Raw genomic sequence first — 21,977 nt, 5'->3', positions numbered from 1 at the left:
TGATACAAAAAGATGATAAGGTATTGCCAGAAGAAGAGCCAACGATAGAGGTGACCAGGTTGTACCCAATACTAAACAAGCCAGTGCCCGCAGAGGGATACAGTGACCCTACTTATGTGCCCCCACCGACAACTATCACAACCCAAGGGCCAACAGCACCCCTTCCATACGAGAGTCATAGGGAGCGAGCTCAGGTGAGCACACCAAGGGTGGACATAGAAAAATTAACAGACGATCTAGAATCAAGGCTCTCTATAGCCAAAGATGAGCTCTCGAGGATAAAAAGCATATGTGAGCGGACTGCACTTAATGCAGCCAGATAAGAGCATGCGTACAGAGCGCAGAGCGAGAGTAGAACATTTGAAGAAGGGTGGAAAAAAGGCGAGATACTGTTCAGAATACAGGAAGAACCAACACGAATAATTGAACTAGAGGAAAGAGAGGGATGTACTGACAATGAAGAAAGGCCCATGGGAGGCAGGGAGGAGCTACTATGTGATATAAGGGATGATTTGGAAGAAAGCGAAAGGCTAAGTATGGCAATGGGAGGGGGAAGCGAAGGGTTGGATGGTGCATGCTCAATGAGAACACTGGATGATGAGTGGACGGGGCGATTGTGGAACCGGTTGGGGAAAATGGCATCATTAGGAAAATCAGGAATGAAGGTGAGTACAGATACGACGACGAAGGGAAAGTTGCAGTTCCCACTAATACATAGGGGAGGAGGGAGGCCGAATTACATCCCCTGGGCTCAGATGGATAAGGCCAACTTACTAAAGTTATTGCCCCCGTTATCAGGAGGGGCGAGCAAGTGGATATATGCCTTTGAGAAACACACAGCCGGGGTACCGCTAGCAATAGGGGACGTGAAGAGCTTGTTAGTATCAGCAGTCGGGGATCAGGCTGACAGAGTATGGGTCAAAGCTGGTTTCCCCGGAGTAACGTTAGACTGCGATCGCCACGACGGTGCCTCCTTCAACACAGTGCGTGCAAGGGTGTGGGATGCTTTGCGGGAAACATTTCCAGATACCCCAGATTTGCAGTCAGTAATGCAATGTACAATGAATGACGGGGAAGATGCTATGGATTACATTTTTCGGGTCCAAGAGATGTGGAGAGCAGAAACGGGCACGCCTTGGTATCAATCGACATCATTATTTTACTTCATTATAAAGAGGGGGCTCCCAAAAGAGGTGCAAAAAGCGCTCGACAAAATAGCAGGTATTGAAGCGAAAGGATGGCCTGAAATTCAGAGCATAATAGTGCACCACTGTAAGCGAATAAAAGAAAGGGAGGAGGAGGTGGCGCAGAGGAGATTGGCAGATGAAGCGAAACTAGTACAAACAAAGTTGGTGAAGGTCGCAGCAGCAGTAGCCGTGCTCCCACACAGCAGGGAGGGAGATGAGGAAGAGGAGGGGCTGGTAGCAATACAAGGAAGGATGGCAACTAATTGGGCAGGAGCAGGACAGCGGCAGTGGAACGAGCAGGAGCAGGGCAGAGGTCCGCAGTGGCAAGAGTGGGCCCCTCGAGGGGGACGAGGTGGGTACAGGGGCCGAAGAGGAGGTGGACAAGGGTATGGGGGAATGGGAGGAAATGGATGGCAGGGTCCCAGAGGTGCGCAAGGGAGCTGTTGGAACTGCGGGAGGTGGGGGCATTACTCTAGGGAGTGCAGAAGCAGACCAAACAGCGGATTTCCAGAGGTAGAACACTATGGCCATCCCCATCTGGGGAGCCCATATGGTCTCCCAATGGGACAACCACAAAGGAACCCAGGGCAGGGGTACAATGAGCAACAGCAGGGACACCAATACAGAACACAGAATCACCCACAAAACAATGACACTATGCACTACATGCCAGGCAACCCTTTCGCGACAACAGCAAACGGAGCCCCAGCACCAGCCCCCTATAGTGGCGTGTCAGTGGTTTCAGGGAGTGTGTTCAACCAAGGGGGGGCAATGAGACACCCCGCATAGGACAGCCCACAGAGAACACTAGCGTGTCCAGTTCTATCTACCACCTACGATGCAGCAGAGGAACCATTGGTAGGGGCGCAGATAGGAGACAAGCAGTTCATATTCATGGTGGATTCGGGAGCGGAGAAATCATGTATTAGGGAGGGCCGGTTCCCGTTATCTAACCGGAAGTTAGAGACGCAGGGGTTCTCTGGGGCTGTAATTGAAGTTCCTTACACAGAAGCATTGGATGTGACGGTAGGGGGTAAAACTGTAAAAACACCCTTACTGTATTATGAACATTCGCCAATAAATTTACTAGGGAGGGATCTTCTTAGCAAACTCAACATGACGATATCATTCACTGAGAGAGGTATAGTGTGTTCAACACCAGGAATATGCCCATTACGTGTAATGCTGGTAGTACAGGCTCACACAACCGCACCGGAAATACGTGGTTTGCCAGTGGACGAGAGGAAGTTTATTGAAGGACTAAAGACGCTGGCTCTCATAGTTCCTGAGCTGAAAAGAATGGATTGGAGAATACCAGCTGAGTTCCTCTTCCGCCCAATAGTGCACCCTGACATAGCACCAGGATCAGTGGTATCATTAGACTTGCATGCTGTACAGGTATCCGCAAAAAGGATCTCTGTGATTGGAATGGACATAGACGGATGTGAGTGGCGCACAGTACTGTGTTCCAATGCCAATATTGCCCTGTGGGACTTAACTGATGAAGATCTCTTTTCAGATTTAGAAGGCGATGGCGAAATAGTAATGGAAATAGCAATGCCATGTGACATTTTGATTCAGGCTAGAGAGATTGCTGTCCAGCTGATGGCGGTGGTGGGAGCACCACCGTCATTTTTCGATGATGACATGAGATTAGTACCAAATAATTTGTGGACAACAGGCCCCCATGACGTAGGATTATTGCATGGAGTACAACCAGTGATAATAAAGCTCAAACAAGGGGCGATTCTACCCCGAGTGGAACAATATCCATTGTCCCGCGAAGCTGAAGAAGGGATAAAAGAGACAATAAATGCACTACTAGCACAAGGGATAATAGTGCCTTCAAACTCCCGATGTAACACATGTATTTACCCGATTAAAAAAGCAAAGGGAGGGGCTTGGAGGATGATCCAGGATTTACGCCCCCTAAATGATGTAATACAAAAAGAGTTCCCTCTGGTCCCGAACCCTGCATCAATATTATGCAGCATCCCAAAAACGGCATCACATTTCACAGTGGTCGATTTGAAAAACGCATTCTTCTCCATCCCCTTGGCAGAAGAGAGCAGATACCTGACAGCATTTACACTAGGGGGAAATAGATATGAACATTGTAGATTACCACAGGCATACTGTGAGAGCCCAAGCATATTCAACCGCATACTACATGAGGACTTAGGAAACTTATCAGTTGAAAGCACAATCATTCAGTACGTAGACGATTTACTAATCTGTGCACAGGATGAAGAGACATGCCGAAAAGATCCGATAACGCTCCTGACTCTGTTGGCAAATAAGGGGTACAAAGTAGACAAAGAAAAGGCACAATATTGTCTGACAGAAGTACTATACTTGGGGCAGCTAATATCAAGAGACTGAAAAAGAATAATCCCCGACAGGGTAGAAGCAATAAGATCAGTAAGAGAACCCACAACAGTGAAGGAGATGCAGAAATTCTTGGGAATGTGCAACTATTGTAGAGCATGGATATTAGATTATGCAGCATACACCAGACCATTACTGCAAGCACTCAAGGAGGCACAACAAGAGAACAAGAAAATAGAATGGCCAGAAGAAATGAGCACCTCATTCAAATCGTTAAAAGAGTTGATTTTGAGCGCTCCAGTGCTCGCCATCCTGATTACGGACGCAAATTTTACCTATTCTCACACTGCAAAGGGACACTAATGACAGCTGTAGTGACGCAGAAGACTTCCCTAGGGCACAAACCATTGGCTTACTATAGTGGCACTTTGGATGCGGTGATGCAAGGACATTTTGCGTGCGAGCAATCGCTCGCTGCAGCCGCATTCGCAATTGAGAAAAGTGCCACAATAGTAATGGGATGCCCTGTAACATTGTTTGTGGAGCATTTATTATTTGCAATACTCGAGAGGCCAAAGAGTACACTGACCACACAGCGGGCAACCGCCTATGAAATAATATTGTCCAGCGCCAATATCCATGTGGTGCGATGCAGGACAGTGAATCCAGCAACATTTATTACAGAAGCATGCACACTAGAGGACATGCAGGAACATGATTATGCAATTTACACAGGAGAAAGAGGGGAGGGCACAGTGGTGTGCGAGAATGCCCTGAGCAAGGGGGAAGTGTACTTTGTAGACGGGTCAGCATCAATTGACGTGGACACAGGAGAAAAACATGTGGGTATGGCAGTGGTGAGATTAGAAGACGGTGAGTATGAGACACTAGTACAGTACCGCCTTCCATCACATTTCTCAGCACAAGCAGCAGAACTCATTGCCCTAATAGAAGCATTACATGCAGCTAAAGGGTGCGCAGTGACAATTTACACAGATTCAGCTTACATGACGACAACGGTACATGGAGGTCTGGCAAGATGTGGGCGGAGGGGGTTTCGACGAGCAGATGGGACTCCAGTGCAACATGCAGAATTACTGAAGGAATTAATTGAAGCCCTACGAGATCCCACAGTGGTAGCAATAGTGAAATGCCAAGCACATACGTCCAACACGGACGTTGTGTCTTTGGGAAACGCAGCAGCGGACGCGGCTGCCAAAGAAGCCTCATATTTTGAGAAATGTGAAGCAGGTGAGTACATGCTGCAGCACAAGACAAACGAGGAGCTTCCAGAAGGGTACAATACAATGCCTATATCACAAATACTAGAGTTACAGGAAGGAGCAAGTGCCGATGAAAAGGTGGTGTGGGTGAAACGAGGGTGCAGCCAATCAGCAACACACTTACTCTGGCGACAAAATAACTCAGGAAAAGTGGTAATGCCAGTAAAGTTATTAGAAATAGCGTTTCAACAACTACACTTCCCCGCACACAACACGAAACAACACATTGCAGCAGAGATACAGGAAGAGTGGTTCGTGCCCTGTCTTCAGGAGCACTTATCAAGATTGACACTGGAGTGCACAACATGCCAGATATACAGTTCAGGAATGACATTACTTACACTCAGGGGAACAATTCCAAAACCGATTGGGCCATTCAGAGAACTACACATCGACTACGCGGACATGGGAGAAAGGTGTAATGGGGCACGTTACATGATTGTGGTTGTGTGCCCATTTTCAAGATGGGTGGAAGCAGGCCCATGTGCACGACCTGATGCTAAAAGCGCTGCAAAGTTCCTAGTGAGGGAAGTATTTCCACGCTGGGGAATTTGTGACGTGATTTGCTCAGACAACGGCACTCACTTTGTGAACGAACTCTTCAAGGAAGTAACGACACTGTTGGGAATAAAGCATAAATTGTGCTCGATTTATCATCCTCAAAGTGATGGCGTAGTAGAAAAAATGAACGGCCTGTTAAAAGGAAGATTGTCGAAACTATGCTTCTCATTAAAAAAGAACTGGATTTACTGTTTGCCTCTGGCGCTGTTTGAGCTGAGAAATCAGCCAAGCAAGGACCACCATTTGTCCCCGCACGAAATCGTGACTGGGAGACGAATGCACACAGCACACTCCCCACTGTGTGAACACTCAGATGCACACAGAAGCGCTGCAATATTGGGAGATGAGTTCACAGACTACTTGGAAAAATTAACAAGGGCAGCGCGCGCAATATCAAAGCAGTTTTCACCACCATTCACGAGAGAAGAGGGGAACACAACAGGGTCAGTTATGGAGCCTGAAAAACAGGTACAACTGACGCCGGGTGAATTCATTTATGTCCGGAGCTTTGTACGCCGATGGAATGCACCACGGTTCCATGGCCCATACGAAGTGGTGTTTTGCACCCCTACGGCTGTAAAAGTGAAGGGCCTAAAATATTGGATACATTTGACAGATGTACGAAGAGCATATAATAGTGTGCAGGAAGAGGTGGATGAGGGGGCACAGACAACAGCAAACACTGCGAGTGAAAATAATGAGTGAATATGAACATGTGTGTGTGGCGGAAATGCACCTGATTGAGAAAGTGTTGACCAGAATAATTACATTTAAAGGTGTTATAAAAAAAATATTTAAAAAAATGTGAACTTATATGTAATAATAATGTCATAAAAATGTATAGCATCTGCTCCCTTGTCTGTACATCTCCAACACTACTGCCCTACCCACTCCCATTCCCTTTCAATATAACTTGGCACGTGCCAACAAAATGTTTACATGCATGCACTTAATGCACTTTTATATCTCAAACAGGAGCTACCATGACATCTAACGGGCAGCCTGCAATGGATAGATTTATTAAATATAGAGAGTTGTTAACTGGGAGATGCAGATATTCGTATGAGTGTGGATTATCTGTGTGCATTACATTGTTTTTTACAATCATGTTTGGCTTAGTTACGTATTGGTTCATAGCGTTCATCTCTATCGAGATGAACGAGGGGGGAGGGATTAACAGCACTAATGTAACTAATGCAACAGCAAGTGTAAATACTAAAGAAGGTGATTTTTTGGTATGGGATGGAACTAAACTTGTATGGGGATATTATACGACACCATCCACTGCTGTCGTCTCGAAAAATGAATGTCTGCAGGGAAAAATGCAAAACAACACAGTGTCCCTGCCAAAAATATCTAATTACAATGCCTGCAGTCTAAATGACCGAAACCCCTCCGCCATATCCTGGTTGTATAACACCCCCACCAGCCAGCCTGCCCTCGTAACCAAGAACACACTGTTAGATAACATAAAGGAAGAAAATGAAAAAATGACAGCAACACATGAAATATTATATGATGATTGGGCAAAGGGGGGTGGGAAGGAGAAAGGGGGGCCCACTTCGTCCATCGCCCATGAAGCCGGGAAGTACATTAGGAAAAGAAATAACAGACGAAAAAGGGAGGCGGGGAGGAGGAAGTATGATGAGTATTATGGGTTAGGACTAGACAAAATGGAAGACCCGCGACACCCCCACCAGACAAATAAATGGTATGCGGATATGAGTGCAACAGCTAAGCAAACAACAAACGAGAGCTGTTATGTCTGCTCCCTCATTCCCCATGCTTCAGGCACACCCAAAGTATTGTTACCCAAAGAGTTGCCTATTGTAGATGCCCAATGCCCAATGTCTCCCAATGTCTCCTTCATCTCACGTTGTGCAGAATTAAGAACACCTTCCAGGCACATGAAGTTACTTTTAGAATGCTGCAGAACGAGAAAACCTCCTATCCAAAGACAGTAGGAGTGGTATGTCTGGTATGTCTGGAAGAACCATTGTTTATAATACAAGGGACACTTTTTTCAGACAACAAGTGGAAGGACGAAGAAGTAATGTGTAAGGCTGAAGCGCTGAGGGGTGTGGCACCAGAGAAACTGCAATGGATAGAAGAAACGTGCACACCAGTATGGAAGGAACACATCTCGAAACTAACCTGGGTAACAGCCATTGAAAAACCCTTCAAGCTGCAGAAGGAAATAGACTATGAACTGTGCTTTAAAGGAGAGGGGAAAGCCTCCATGGGGGCAAACAAGAACTGTAACAAGACCCTCACCATCCCAGATTTAAGAAAAGGGACAGCGGCCCTCATGGACACGTATTGGGTATGTGGCAACTAGGCATACCTGCACCTCCCACAATCCTGGAGTGGCAGCTGCTCGATGGTCACTCTGCACTCAGCACTAATGGTAATCCCGGAAAGCCACATTGATGGGAGCAAAAGGACGCGAGGAAACACCCAACAGAGTGCGGGCCGGCCAACTGTAGAACCGCAAGTGTATGTCCTGTCTTCAGGGAACAAGGAAGAGGTGCTGTCCCGAAACAGATGATCATCGAACTACATATCAAAGGCATCGTCAGAATTGCTGGCACAGATCCCGGACAGGTATCGATTATTCAGCTCTGCAGAAACATTCTTCGCCTCACTCATCCCAAGTATCCAGGCGCGAGCAAATGCAAAATGGCTCCAAATAACACGTTGGGAGCTGATCCAGCTGGCAAATGACACTGAAGAAGGGTTCAACGTAATAAAAGTGGAACTAAGAGCATTACATCTGATGACCATGCAAAACAGGTATGTCTTGGACCTGTTGACAGCGATGGATGGAGGTGTTTGCCGAAAAATCGGAAGTGCCTGCTGCACTTTCGTACCTTCGGAAGACGCAGACAATGGCTCCCTGTCCCATGTGATCGAAGCAGTACATAACCTAGGAGAAAGAATGAGAATGGAAGGTGGAGCGGAAGAAAGCACGTGGTTCGACAATATCTTCTCCTGGGTTCCATCATGGCTGGGAATTTTTGATGCCGGCTGTGGTGTTCCTCCTCTTTATTTTTTGCCTGTGCCAGGTGGGTCTTTGATGTTGTGCTAACGCAGTACCGAATGGTGCAATGATGATGGTGACAATGGGCAACACCCGTGGTACAATACAAGCTATGCAGGAAATGCAGGTACAAACAGGAACTGATGACACACCGAGATATCAGCTAGTGCCTAGGTATCACGACAAGGATATAGTAGATAAATTGTGGCATACTACCATTAGAGAGCCCCGTATACTAGAATGGTACGAGGAGGTATGGGTAGACTTGGAAGCAGGGAGCGGATGTATATACCTGACTTGTACCCCAGATGAATATGCTAGGAGAGATGAGAGCTTGAGGGGGGTGTGCAGAGCATGGATGCCCATAAAAGGCACACCTGCATGGGATGACGCAATAATTGACGAGGAAGAGTGCAGGAGATTGGAGGATTTAAAGAATTCGTTACTTAAGTAACGAAAGGGGGGAAATGTAGGGGAGGATTGGTCCAAAAGACCCCCCCTCGCCCACATCCCCTCCCCCGGTGAGGGCCATGGCTCGTCAGGCGTCCCCTCCTTACCACCAGGGCCCAGGTGGTGGATGGCTCACCTGCTGAAGACATTGCCCAAACCTACTGAAGGCCTCAGAAACCATTTTGTTTAATAAAGATGGTGTGAGCCCGGCCCACTGCAGTGCGGCCCCCACCTTTGGAGAGTTTCAATTATCCCCATGGCCGCAGCTCCCTGGCAGATCCGCTGTGAGCCCGTTCCCACGAACAAGACGAACATGAGCTAGTGTAAGATACCAACACTGTAACATTTCACCTTCCGCAGTGTATCACTGCTCCCAGCATGACCCGGCCAGCAGAGCCTGGGTGGAAAAAGAACTGTAAAATGGCCATCAGATAAAAGCAAAAGTTCCCAAATACTAATGACAAAACTACCTGCGATGGGCGCATTTTCTCCACAAACCTCTTTGGCTAAAAAACCTGTAAAATGTATAGATATGGCAGAATGCATGTTCATATGGCATTAGCAATGAAGCAACCACACCACTGCAGTTATGTGCAAATAGTAAAAGCGTCCCTGGGTGGGCGGGGGGTTATCTGTTATGCGTATCATTGAAAAGTTTACACCCCACGGTCCCGCGCCATAACCGAACTAATGCTGCTAGAGTGCAGAGAAAGACAAATGCAACCATATTGAGGGCTCATGTAAAGGACGCGCGAGAATGCACCCTCCATGTGTACAAGTCCAAGCCCCTAATGTGCCACTACCGTCACGTACAGTGGCGAGTCGTTTCTATGCGCTCCACCAACCTCACTACTACCTCACTTACTGCAAATGTATATGCATATAACAAAATGTTGTAGTTGTTAAAACATAGTGTAGAAATAATGTGCTTGGACTGGCTATATTTGAGAAGCATTAGCAATATTAGAATGTGAGCTTCGGAACGACTCAATTAGTATTGTATAATATTTGAATGTTTATGATACTTTCACCTAAAATCGGCAACACACGAGGAAGGTACCTTTGTGAGCATATGCAAGGCCATTCCCCCTCCCTCCCAGCGAAGCCCGGCAGACGAGAGAGCAGAGGCCCGCGCCGCGCTGCTCCACCTTCCCCAACTCGGCTGGAGCCACTTCAAACATTTGTAGTTCCCTCTGCAGCACCCAAGGCCACGGCCCGCCACCTGTATTATTTACAGCCCGGCAGTAAACCTTCGCCTGAAAACACAAATCCTTGAGGCGCCCTCTCTTAAGCCCCACGACCCACCGGATCACCTTAGGTTAATGGCCCCTGTAAAATTAGGACACCCATTATTATGGCAACATTACAGCAACACATTCATAATGACTTCTAACAGGACAAAATGACATGTACCGCCTGTCCCATGCCCTGAGCCCCAGCCCCACGACCTATGGTACCCGGTCAACAGGACACTGGTAACCATGTACTGATGAATCGCCATCAAACCCCTCTCGAGGTGCATTCCTCCTGTGTTGCATTAACCTGTAGAATAACCTATTGGAAGATTTACTAAAGAGGATAATATTGCAAATGACTGAATGACTGCGGTGTGCATGGCCTAGGGCAAAGAAGTCAGGAAAAGACATTCATCTCTGACACTGGCCACAGTGGCACAACGACACCGCCCGGATGAACCCAGCTGACCCGCCAGGCCCAGCCCAACCTACGAGGCTGACCAGTGACGTCCTCCAGCCAAGGCCAACCACATCACAGCAGCACCTATAGCTAGTCGTCGCCACCCAATCCCATTGAACTTGTGCCCCCTATAGTATGTAGGTTCTGATGACGTTTTTTGTAAATATATACGCCTGTCTTTGCTATTGTCAGACAGAGCGCTCTCAGAGTTTGCAGAGTTCTTTGCATGCCCTATTCTGATTGATAAACTCCCATTTACGCTCACCCGCACTTTGTCTTGGCCTTATTCCCATCCTGGGAGAGTCCATCATTGTCTCTCATTGCGGGGAGGATCGTGTTGGTTGGGGACGCTTGCCGTCAGTGGGCTAGTTCCCATTATTATGCAGGACTTGGCCACTAGGGGCAAAAGGGCCATTTGTCTAATGTGAACTAGCCTTCTCAGTGTGAGTGGGCTAGTTCCCATTATTATGCAGGACTTGGCCACTAGGGGCAAAAGGGCCATTTTTATAATGGGAACTAGCCTTGTCAGTGTGAGTGGGCTAGTTCCCATTATTATGCAGGACTTGGCCACTAGGGGCAAAAGGGCCATTTTTATAATGGGAACTAGTGTTCTCAGCGTGAGTGGGCTAGTTCCCATTATTATGCAGGACTTGGCCACTAGGGGCAAAAGGGCCATTTGTCTAATGGGAACTAGCCTTCTCAGTGTGAGTGGGCTAGTTCACATTATTATGCAGGACTTGGCCACTAGGGGCAAAAGGGCCATTTGTCTAATGGGAACTAGCCTTTTCAGTGTGAGTGGGCTAGTTCCCATTATTATGCAGGACGTGGCCACTAGGGGCAAAAGGGCCATTTGCCTAATGGGAACTAGCCTTCTCAGTGTGAGTAGGCTAGTTACCATTATTATGCAGGACTTGGCCACTAGGGGAGCAAAAAGGGCAATTTCTCTAATGGGAACTAGCCTTCTCTGTGTGAGTGGGCTAGTTCCCATTATTATGCAGGACTTGGCTACTAGGGCCATTTATCTAATGGGAAATAGCAGGACTTGGCCACTAGGGGCAAAAAGGACCATTTCTCTAATGGGAACTAGCCTTCTCAGTGTGAGTGGGCTAGTTCACATTATTATGCAGGACTTGGCCGCTAGGGGAGCAAAAAGGGCAATTTGTCTAATGGGAACTAGCCTTCTCACTGTGAGTGGGCTAGTTCCCATTATTATGCAGGACTTGGCCACTAGGGGCAAAAGGGCCATTTCTCTAATGGGAACTAACCTTCTCAGTATGAGTGGGCTAATTCCCATCACTATGCAGGACCTGGCCAGTAGGGGAGCAAAAAAGGCCATTTGTCTAATGGGAACTAGCCTTCTCAGTGTGAGTAGGCTAGTTCCCATTATTATGCAGGACTTGGCCACTATGGCCAAAAAGGGCCATTTCTCTAATGGGAAATAGCAGGACTTGGCCACTAGGGCCAAAAAGGGCCAATTGTCTAATTTGAACTAGCCTTCTCAGTGTGAGTGGGCTAGTTCCCTTTATTATGCAGGGCTTGGCCTCTAGGGGAGCAAAAAGGGCCATTTCTCTAATGGGAACTAGCCTTCTCAGTGTGAGTGGGCTAGTTCCCATTATTATGCAGGACTTGGTCACTAGGGACAAAGGGGCCATTTTTCTAATGGGAAATAGCCTTCTCAGTGTGAGTGGGCTAGTTCCCTTTATTATTCAGGTCTTGGCCTCTAGGGGAGCAAAAAGGGCCATTTGTCTAATGGGACCTAGTCTTCTCAGTGTGAGTAGGTGTCATGATCTCTGCTTCCAAAAGGTCAGGGTTTTCCCAACTCCCTTGGAAGCAGATCCATAACCCAGGTTCCGAGTGCCAACCAGTCCCAATTGGGACCTTTTGGACCCAGTCCTGGCGCCAGTGGCACCAGGCTCATAAATATGCCCAGTCCCAGCGCTGGAAGCGCCGGGCTCATAATGCTTGGGTGGACTTACCTGCAGCAGACCATGCTGCTTACTTGCCTGCCAGTTGAGCCTCTGATCCTCTTCTGTTTGGAACTACTTTTCCTGTTGGGTGGGGCTGGAGCCACTCCCTAGATTCAGAACACTGGAACTCTTCTGGAAGGCAGGAACTCTTTTCTTACCAGGAACTCTTTTCTTACCTAGGCGTGGCTGTGGAAGGAGACACCTAAGCACTACAGGAGGCTATTTAAACCACACCCGGTGGATGAATCTTGCTTTGCGTTATTCTGCACCCTCTGCAGCAGAACGCTCATCGTGTCTTCTGCATCCGGTCCTGGGCCTAAGGAAAAAGGCTTACCATCCTGACTCCAGTCTTCAGCAACACCTATAAAGACAAGAAAGAACAGGTTAGCATTCCGGCATCTGAAAGGCAAAGGCTTACCTACTCTTCGTGCGTTCCGGAGGTCTTCACACTGCATTCCGGCATCTGAAAGACAAAAGCTTACCAACTCTTCGCACGCTCCGGAGGCCGTCGGCGCTGCATCCCGCATCTGAAAGACAAAACAAGGTGCGTTTAAATACATTGGGGAACTTTAATACTCACGTGCCAATACTCCTTTCCACATCTAACCCAGTGGGTATTCCGGCACCCTGCAGCCGCACCGAACTCGTACCTGCAAAATAAAAAGACAGTTAGAGCGCATCGTGAAGCTGGCAACAAGCGCTTACTTACGTGCTTCCAGGCGCTTCTATTCCTCACACGGGCTCCATCTTCAACTCAATTCAGCCCGTCATCCGCCATCGCCGGAACCCTGCAAAACAAGAGACATCATTATTAAAGACTTTAAAGACATTTGAGTTACTCGAAACTTACCATTCGTGCAGTAAACGACGGACAGCAGTCCTCTGAAGTCAAGAGGCCTGCGCTACCTATCCAGTGAGGAAACTGGTTACAGCACCCTGCCCCGAGGCAGATGGAGAGCTCGGCATTCACTTACCTAAGACATCTTACTCTACACGTCAGGCATACAGTGCACAGAGGTCCAGCCCAAAGAGCCAACCGGGTGCTGCACATCACCTTTGAAGATACGGTAGTCGCCCAGTCAAGACCGGCGCCTCTGCGAGAATCAGGTGAGCGTTACAGTAGGCTACTTCCCATTATTATGCAGGACTTGGCCACTAGGGCCAAAAAGGGCCATTTCTCTAATGGGAAATAGCAGGACTTGGCCACTAGGGGCAAAAGGGGGCATTTGTCTAATGGGAACTAGCCTTCTCAGTGTGAATGGGCTAGTTCCCTTTAATATGCAGGACTTGGCCTCTAGGGGAGCAAAAAGGGCCATTTCTCTAATGGGAACTAGCCTTCTCAGTGTGAGTGGGCTAGTTCCCATTATTATGCAGGACTTGGCTACTAGGGCCATTTATCTAATGGGAAATAGCAGGACTTGGCCACTAGGGGCAAAAAGGACCATTTCTCTAATGGGAACTAGCCTTCTCAGTGTGAGTGGGCTAGTTCACATTATTATGCACGACTTGGCCGCTAGGGGAGCAAAAAGGGCAATTTGTCTAATGGGAACTAGCCTTCTCACCGTGAGTGGGCTAGTTCCCATTATTATGCAGGACTTGGCCACTAGGGGCAAAAGGGCCATTTCTCTAATGGGAACTAACCTTCTCAGTATGAGTGGGCTAATTCCCATCACTATGCAGGACCTGGCCAGTAGGGGAGCAAAAAAGGCCGTTTGTCTAATGGGAACTAGCCTTCTCAGTGTGAGTAGGCTATTTCCCATTATTATGCAGGACTTGGCCACTAGGGCCAAAAAGGGCCATTTCTCTAATGGGAAATAGCAGGGCTTGGCCACTAGGGCCAAAAAGGGCCAATTGTCTAATTTGAACTAGCCTTCTCAGTGTGAGTGGGCTAGTTCCCTTTATTATGCAGGACTTGTCTTCTAGGGGAGCGAAAAGGGCCATTTCTGTAATGGGAACTAGCCTTCTCAGTGTGAGTGGGCTAGTTCCCATTATTATGCAGGACTTGGTACTAGGGACAAAAGGGCCATTTTTCTAATGGGAAATAGCCTTCTCAGTGTGAGTGGGCTAGTTCCCTTTATTATGCAGGTCTTGGCCTCTAGGGGAGCAAAAAGGGCCATTTGTCTAATGGGAACCAGCCTTCTCAGTGTGAGTAGGCTAGTTCCCATTATTATGCAGGACTTGGCCACTAGGGCCAAAAAGGGCCATTTCTCTAATGGGAAATAGCAGGACTTGGCCACTAGGGGCAAAAGGGGCCATTTGTCTAATGGGAACTAGCCTTCTCAGTGTGAATGGGCTAGTTCCCTTTATTATGCAGGACTTGGCGTCTAGGGGAGCAAAAAGGGCGATTTCTCTAATGGGAACTAGCCTTCTCAGTGTGAGTGGGCTAGTTCCCATTATTATGCAGGACTTGGCCACTAGGGCCAAAAAGGGCCATTTCTCTAATGGGAAATAGCAGGACTTGGCCACTAGGGGCAAAAAGGGCCATTTGTCTAATGTGAACTAGCCTTCTCAGTGTGAGTGGGCTAGTTCCCTTTATTATGCAGGACTTGGCCACTAGGGGAGCAAAAAGGGCCATTTCTCTAATGGGAACTAGCCTTCTCAATGTGAGTGGGCTGGTTCCCTTTATTATGCAGGACTTGGCCTCTAGGGGAGCAAAAAGGGCCATTTCTCTAATGGGAACTAGCCTTCTCAGTGTGAGTGTGCTAGTTCCCATTATTATGCAGGACTTGGCCACTAGGGGCAAAAGGGCCATTTGTCTAATGGGAACTAGCCTTCTCAGTGTGAGTAGGCTAGTTCCCATTATTATGCAGGACTTGGCCACTAGGGCCAAAAAGGGCCATTTCTCTAATGGGAAATAGCAGGACTTGGCCACTAGGGCCGAAAAGGGCCAATTGTCTAATTTGAACTAGCCTTCTCAGTGTGAGTGGGCTAGTTCCCTTTATTATGCAGGACTTGGCCTCTAGGGGAGCAGAAAGGGCCATTTCTCTAATGGGAACTAGCCTTCTCAGTGTGAGTGGGCTAGTTCCCATTATTATGCAGGACTTGGTCACTAGGGACAAAAGGGCCATTTTTCTAATGGGAAATAGCCTTCTCAGTGTGAGTGGGCTAGTTCCCTTTATTATGCAGGACTTGGCCTCTAGGGGAGCAAAAAGGGCCATTTGTCTAATGGAACTAGCCTTCTCAGTGTGAGTAGGCTAGTTCCCATTATTATGCAGGACTTGGCCACTAGGGCCAAAAAGGACCATTTCTCTAAAGGGAAATAGCAGGACTTGGCCACTAGAGGCAAAAGGGGCCATTTGTCTAATGGGAACTAGCCTTCTCAGTGTGAGTGGGCTAGTTCCCTTTATTATGCAGGACTTGGCCTCTAGGGGAGCAAAAAAGGCCATTTCTCTAATGGGAACTAGCCTTCTCAATGTGAGTGGGCTGGTTCCCTTTATTATGCAGGACTTGGCCTCTAGGGTAGCAAAAAGGGCCATTTTTCTAATGGGAACTAGCCTTCTCAGTGTGAGTGTGCTAGTTCCCATTATTATGCAGGACTTGGCCACTAGGGGCAAAAGGGCCATTTGTCTAATGGGAACTAGCCTTTTCAGTGTGAGTAGGCTAGTTCCCATTATTATGCAGGACTTGGCCACTAGGGCCAAAAAGGGCCATTTCTCTAATGGGAAATAGCAGGACTTGGCCACTAGGGGCAAAAAGGGCCATTTGTCTAATGTGAACTAGCCTTCTCAGTGTGAGTGGGCTAGTTCCCTTTATTATGCAGGACTTGGCCTCTAGGGGAGCAAAAAGGGCCATTTCTCTAATGGGAACTAGCCTTCTCAGTGTGAGTGGGCTAGTTCCCTTTATTATGCAGGACTTGGCCTCTAGTGGAGCAAAAAGGGCCATTTCTCTAATGGGAACTAGCCTTCTCCGTGTGAGTAGGCCAGTTCCCATTATTATGCAGCATTTGGCCACTAGGGGAGCTCAAAGGGCCAGTTCTCTAATGTGAACTAGCCTTCTCAGTGTGAGTAGGCCAGTTCCCATTATTATGCAGGACTTGGCCTCTAGGGGAGCAAAAAGGGCCAGTTCTCTAATGTGAACTAGCCTTCTCAGTGTGAGTGGGCTAGTTCCCATTATTATGCAGGACTTGGCCTCTAGGGGAGCAAAAAGGGCCATTTCTCTAATGGGAACTAGCCTTCTCAGTGTGAGTGGGCTAGTTCCCTTTATTATGCAGGACTTGGCCTCTAGGGGAGCAAAAAGGGCCATTTCTCTAATGGGAACTAGCCTTCTCAGTGTGAGTGGGCTAGTTCCCATTATTATGCAGGACTTGGTCACTAGGGACAAAAGGGCCATTTTTCTAATGGGAAATAGCCTTCTCAGTGTGAGTGGGCTAGTTCCCTTTATTATGCAGGACTTGGCCTCTAGGGGAGCAAAAAGGGCCATTTGTCTAATGGAACTAGCCTTCTCAGTGTAAGTAGGCTAGTTCCCATTATTATGCAGGACTTGGCCACTAGGGCCAAAAAGGACCATTTCTCTAATGGGAAATAGCAGGACTTGGCCACTAGGGGCAAAAGGGGCCATTTGTCTAATGTGAACTAGCCTTCTCAGTGTGAGTGGGCTAGTTCCCTTTATTATGCAGGACTTGGCCTCTAGGGGAGCAAAAAGGGCCATTTCTCTAATGGGAACTAGCCTTCTCAATGTGAGTGGGCTGGTTCCCTTTATTATGCAGGACTTGGCCTCTAGGGGAGCAAAAAGGGCCATTTCTCTAATGGGAACTAGCCTTCTCAGTGTGAGTGGGCTAGTTCCCATTATTATGCAGGACTTGGCCACTAGGGCCAAAAAGGGCCATTTGTCTAATGTGAACTAGCCTTCTCAGTGTGAGTGGGCTAGTTCCCTTTATTATGCAGGACTTGGCCTCTAGGGGAGCAAAAAGGGCCATTTCTCTAATGGGAACTAGCCTTCTCAATGTGAGTGGGCTGGTTCCCTTTATTATGCAGGACTTGGCCTCTAGGGGAGCAAAAAGGGCCATTTCTCTAATGGGAACTAGCCTTCTCAGTGTGAGTGTGCTAGTTCCCATTATTATGCAGGACTTGGCCACTAGGGGCAAAAGGGCCATTTGTCTAATGGGAACTAGCCTTCTCAGTGTGAATAGGCTAGTTCCCATTATTATGCAGGACTTGGCCACTAGGGCCAAAAAGGGCCATTTCTCTAATGGGAAATAGCAGGACTTGGCCACTAGGGCCGAAAAGGGCCAATTGTCTAATTTGAACTAGCCTTCTCAGTGTGAGTTGGCTAGTTCCCTTTATTATGCAGGACTTGGCCTCTAGGGGAGCAAAAAGGGCCATTTCTCTAATGGGAACTAGCCTTCTCAGTGTGAGTGGGCTAGTTCCCATTATTATGCAGGACTTGGTCACTAGGGACAAAAGGGCCATTTTTCTAATGGGAAATAGCCTTCTCAGTGTGAGTGGGCTAGTTCCCTTTATTATGCAGGACTTGGCCTCTAGGGGAGCAAAAAGGGCCATTTGTCTAATGGAACTAGCCTTCTCAGTGTGAGTAGGCTAGTTCCCATTATTATGCAGGACTTGGCCACTAGGGACAAAAAGGACCATTTCTCTAATGGGAAATAGCAGGACTTGGCCACTAGGGGCAAAAGGGGCTATTTGTCTAATGGGAACTAGCCTTCTCAGTGTGAATGGGCTAGTTCCCTTTATTATGCACGACTTGGCCTCTAGGGGAGCAAAAAGGGCCATTTCTCTAATGGGAACTAGCCTTCTCAGTGTGAGTGGGCTGGTTCCCTTTATTATGCAGGACTTGGCCTCTAGGGGAGCAAAAAGGGCCATTTCTCTAATGGGAACTAGCCTTCTCAGTGTGAGTGTGCTATTTCCCATTATTATGCAGGACTTGGCCACTAGGGGCAAAAGGGCCATTTGTCTAATGGGAACTAGCCTTCTCAGTGTGAGTAGGCTAGTTCCCATTATTATGCAGGACTTGGCCACTAGGGCCAAAAAGGGCCATTTCTCTAATGGGAAATAGCAGGACTTGGCCACTAGGGGCAAAAAGGGCCATTTATCTAATGTGAACTAGCCTTCTCAGTGTGAGTGGGCTAGTTCCCTTTATTATGCAGGACTTGGCCTCTAGGGGAGCAAAAAGGGCCATTTCTCTAATGGGAACTAGCCTTCTCAGTGCGAGTGGGCTAGTTACCTTTATTATGCAGGACTTGGCCTCTAGTGGAGCAAAAAGGGCCATTTCTCTAATGGGAACTAGCCTTCTCCGTGTGAGTAGGCCAGTTCCCATTATTATGCAGCATTTGGCCACTAGGGGAGCTCAAAGGGCCAGTTCTCTAATGTGAACTAGCCTTCTCAGTGTGAGTAGGCCAGTTCCCATTATTATGCAGGACTTGGCCTCTAGGGGAGCAAAAAGGGCCAATTCTCTAATGTGAACTAGCCTTCTCAGTGTGAGTGGGCTAGTTCCCATTATTATGCAGGACTTGGCCTCTAGGGGAGCAAAAAGGGCCATTTCTCTAATGGGAACTAGCCTTCTCAGTGTGAGTGGGCTAGTTCCCTTTATTATGCAGGACTTGGCCACTAAGGCCAAAAAGGGCCATTTCTCTAATGGGAACTAGCCTTCTCAGTGTGAGTGGGCTAGTTCCCTTTATTATGCAGGACTTGGCCTCTAGGGGAGCAAAAAGGGCAAATTCTCTAATGGGAACTAGCCTTCTCAGTGTGAGTGGGCTAGTTCCCATTATTATGCAGGACTTGGCCACTAAGGCCAAAAAGGGCCATTTCTCTAATGGGAACTAGCCTTCTCAGTGTGAGTGGGCTAGTTCCCATTATTATGCAGGACTTGGCCACTAAGGCCAAAAAGGGCCATTTCTCTAATGGGAAATAGCAGGACTTGGCCACTAGGGGCAAAAAGGGCCATTTGTCTAATGTGAACTAGCCTTCTCAGTGTGAGTGGGCTAGTTCCCTTTATTATGCAGGACTTGGCCTCGAGGGGAGCAAAAAGGGCCATTTCTCTAATGGGAACTAGCCTTCTCAGTGTGAGTGGGCTAGTTCCCTTTATTATGCAGGACTTGGCCTCTAGTGGAGCAAAAAGGGCCATTTCTCTAATGGGAACTATCCTTCTCCGTGTGAGTAGGCCAGTTCCCATTATTATGCAGCATTTGGCCACTAGGGGAGCTCAAAGGGCCAGTTCTCTAATGTGAACTAGCCTTCTCAGTGTGAGTGGGCTAGTTCCCATTATTATGCAGGACTTGGCCTCTAAGGGAGCAAAAAGGGCCAGTTCTCTAATGTGAACTAGCCTTCTCAGTGTGAGTAGGCTAGTTCCCATTATTATGCAGGACTTGGCCTCTAGGGGAGCAAAAGGGCCATTTCTCTAATGGGAACTAGCCTTCTCTGTGTGAGTGGGCTAGTTCACATTATTATGCAGGACTTGGCCACTGGGGGCAAAAGGGCCATTTTTCTAATGGGAACTAGCCTTCTCAGTGTGAGTGGGCTAGCTCCCATTATTATGCAGGACTTGGCTACTGGGACCAAAAGGGCCATTTGTCTAATGGGAACTAGTCTTCTCAGTGTGAGTGGGCTAGTTCCCATTATTATGCAGGACTTGGCCACTGGGGGCAAAAGGGCCATTTTTCTAATGGGAACTAGCCTTCTCAGTGTGAGTGGGCTAGTTCTGATTATTGTGCAGGACTTGGCCACTGGGGGCAAAAGGGCCATTTTTCTAATGGGAACTAGCCTTCTCAGTGTGAGTGGGCTAGTTCCCATTATTATGCAGGACTTGGCCACTGGGACCAAAAGGGCCATTTGTCTAATGGGAACTAGCCTTCTCAGTGTGAGTGGGCTAGTTCCCATTATTATGCAGGACTTGGCCACTGGGGGCAAAAGGGCCATTTTTCTAATGGGAACTAGCCTTCTCAGTGTGAGTGGGCTAGTTCCCATTATTATGCAGGACTTGGCCACTAGGGGAGCAAAAAGGGTCATTTGTCCAATGGAAACTAGCCTTCTCAGTGTGAGTGGGCTAGTTCCCATTATTATGCAGGACTTGGCCTCTAGGGGAGCAAAAAGGGCCATTTCTCTAATGGGTACTAGCCTTCTCAGTGTGAGTGGGCTAGTTCACATTATTATGCAGGACTTGGCCACTAAGGCCAAAAAGGGCCATTTCTCTAATGGGAACTAGCCTTCTTAGTGTGAGTGGGCTAGTTCCCTTTATTATGCAGGACTTGGCCTCTAGGGGAGCAAAAAGGGCAAATTCTCTAATGGGAACTAGCCTTCTCAGTGTGAGTGGGCTAGTTCCCATTATTATGCAGGACTTGGCCACTAAGGCCAAAAAGGGCCATTTCTCTAATGGGAAATAGCAGGACTTGGCCACTAGGGGCAAAAAGGGCCATTTGTCTAATGTGAACTAGCCTTCTCAGTGTGAGTGGGCTAGTTCCCTTTATTATGCAGGACTTGGCCTCTAGGGGAGCAAAAAGGGCCATTTCTCTAATGGGAACTAGCCTTCTCAGTGTGAGTGGGCTAGTTCCCTTTATTATGCAGGACTTGGCCTCTAGTGGAGCAAAAAGGGCCATTTCTCTAATGGGAACTAGCCTTCTCCGTGTGAGTATGCCAGTTCCCATTATTATGCAGCATTTGGCCACTAGGGGAGCTTAAAGGGCCAGTTCTCTAATGTGAACTAGCCTTCTCCGTGTGAGAAGGCCAGTTCCCATTATTATGCAGGACTTGGCCTCTAGGGGAGCAAAAAGGGCCAGTTCTCTAATGTGAACTAGCCTTCTCAGTGTGAGTGGGCTAGTTCCCATTATTATGCAGGACTTGGCCTCTAAGGGAGCAAAAAGGGCCAGTTCTCTAATGTGAACTAGCCTTCTCAGTGTGAGTAGGCTAGTTCCCATTATTATGCAGGACTTGGCCTCTAGGGGAGCAAAAAGGGCCATTTCTCTAATGGGAACTAGCCTTCTCTGTGTGAGTGGGCTAGTTCCCATTATTATGCAGGACTTGGCCACTGGGGGCAAAAGGGCCATTTTTCTAATGGGAACTAGCCTTCTCAGTGTGAGTGGGCTAGTTCCGATTATTGTGCAGGACTTGGCCACTGGGGGCAAAAGGGCCATTTTTCTAATGGGAACTAGCCTTCTCAGTGTGAGTGGGCTAGTTCCCATTATTATGCAGGACTTGGCCACTGGGACAAAAAGGGCCATTTGTCTAATGGGAACTAGCCTTCTCAGTGTGAGTAGGCTAGTTCCCATTATTATGCAGGACTTGGCCACTGGGGGCAAAAGGGCCATTTTTCTAATGGGAACTAGCCTTCTCAGTGTGAGTGGGCTAGTTCCCATTATTATGCAGGACTTGGCCACTAGGGGAGCAAAAAGGGCCATTTCTCTAATGGGAACTAGCCTTCTCAGTGTGAGTGGGCTAGTTCACATTATTATGCAGGACTTGGCCACTAAGGCCAAAAAGGGCAATTTCTCTAATGGGAACTAGCCTTCTCAGTGTGAGTG

The sequence above is a fragment of the Ambystoma mexicanum genome, chromosome 4q, assembly GCF_040938575.1.
Source record: "Ambystoma mexicanum isolate Mex_15411 chromosome 4q, UKY_AmexF1_1, whole genome shotgun sequence".
Lineage (NCBI taxonomy): Eukaryota > Metazoa > Chordata > Amphibia > Caudata > Ambystomatidae > Ambystoma > Ambystoma mexicanum.
Note: the sequence above shows the minus strand (reverse complement) of the source record.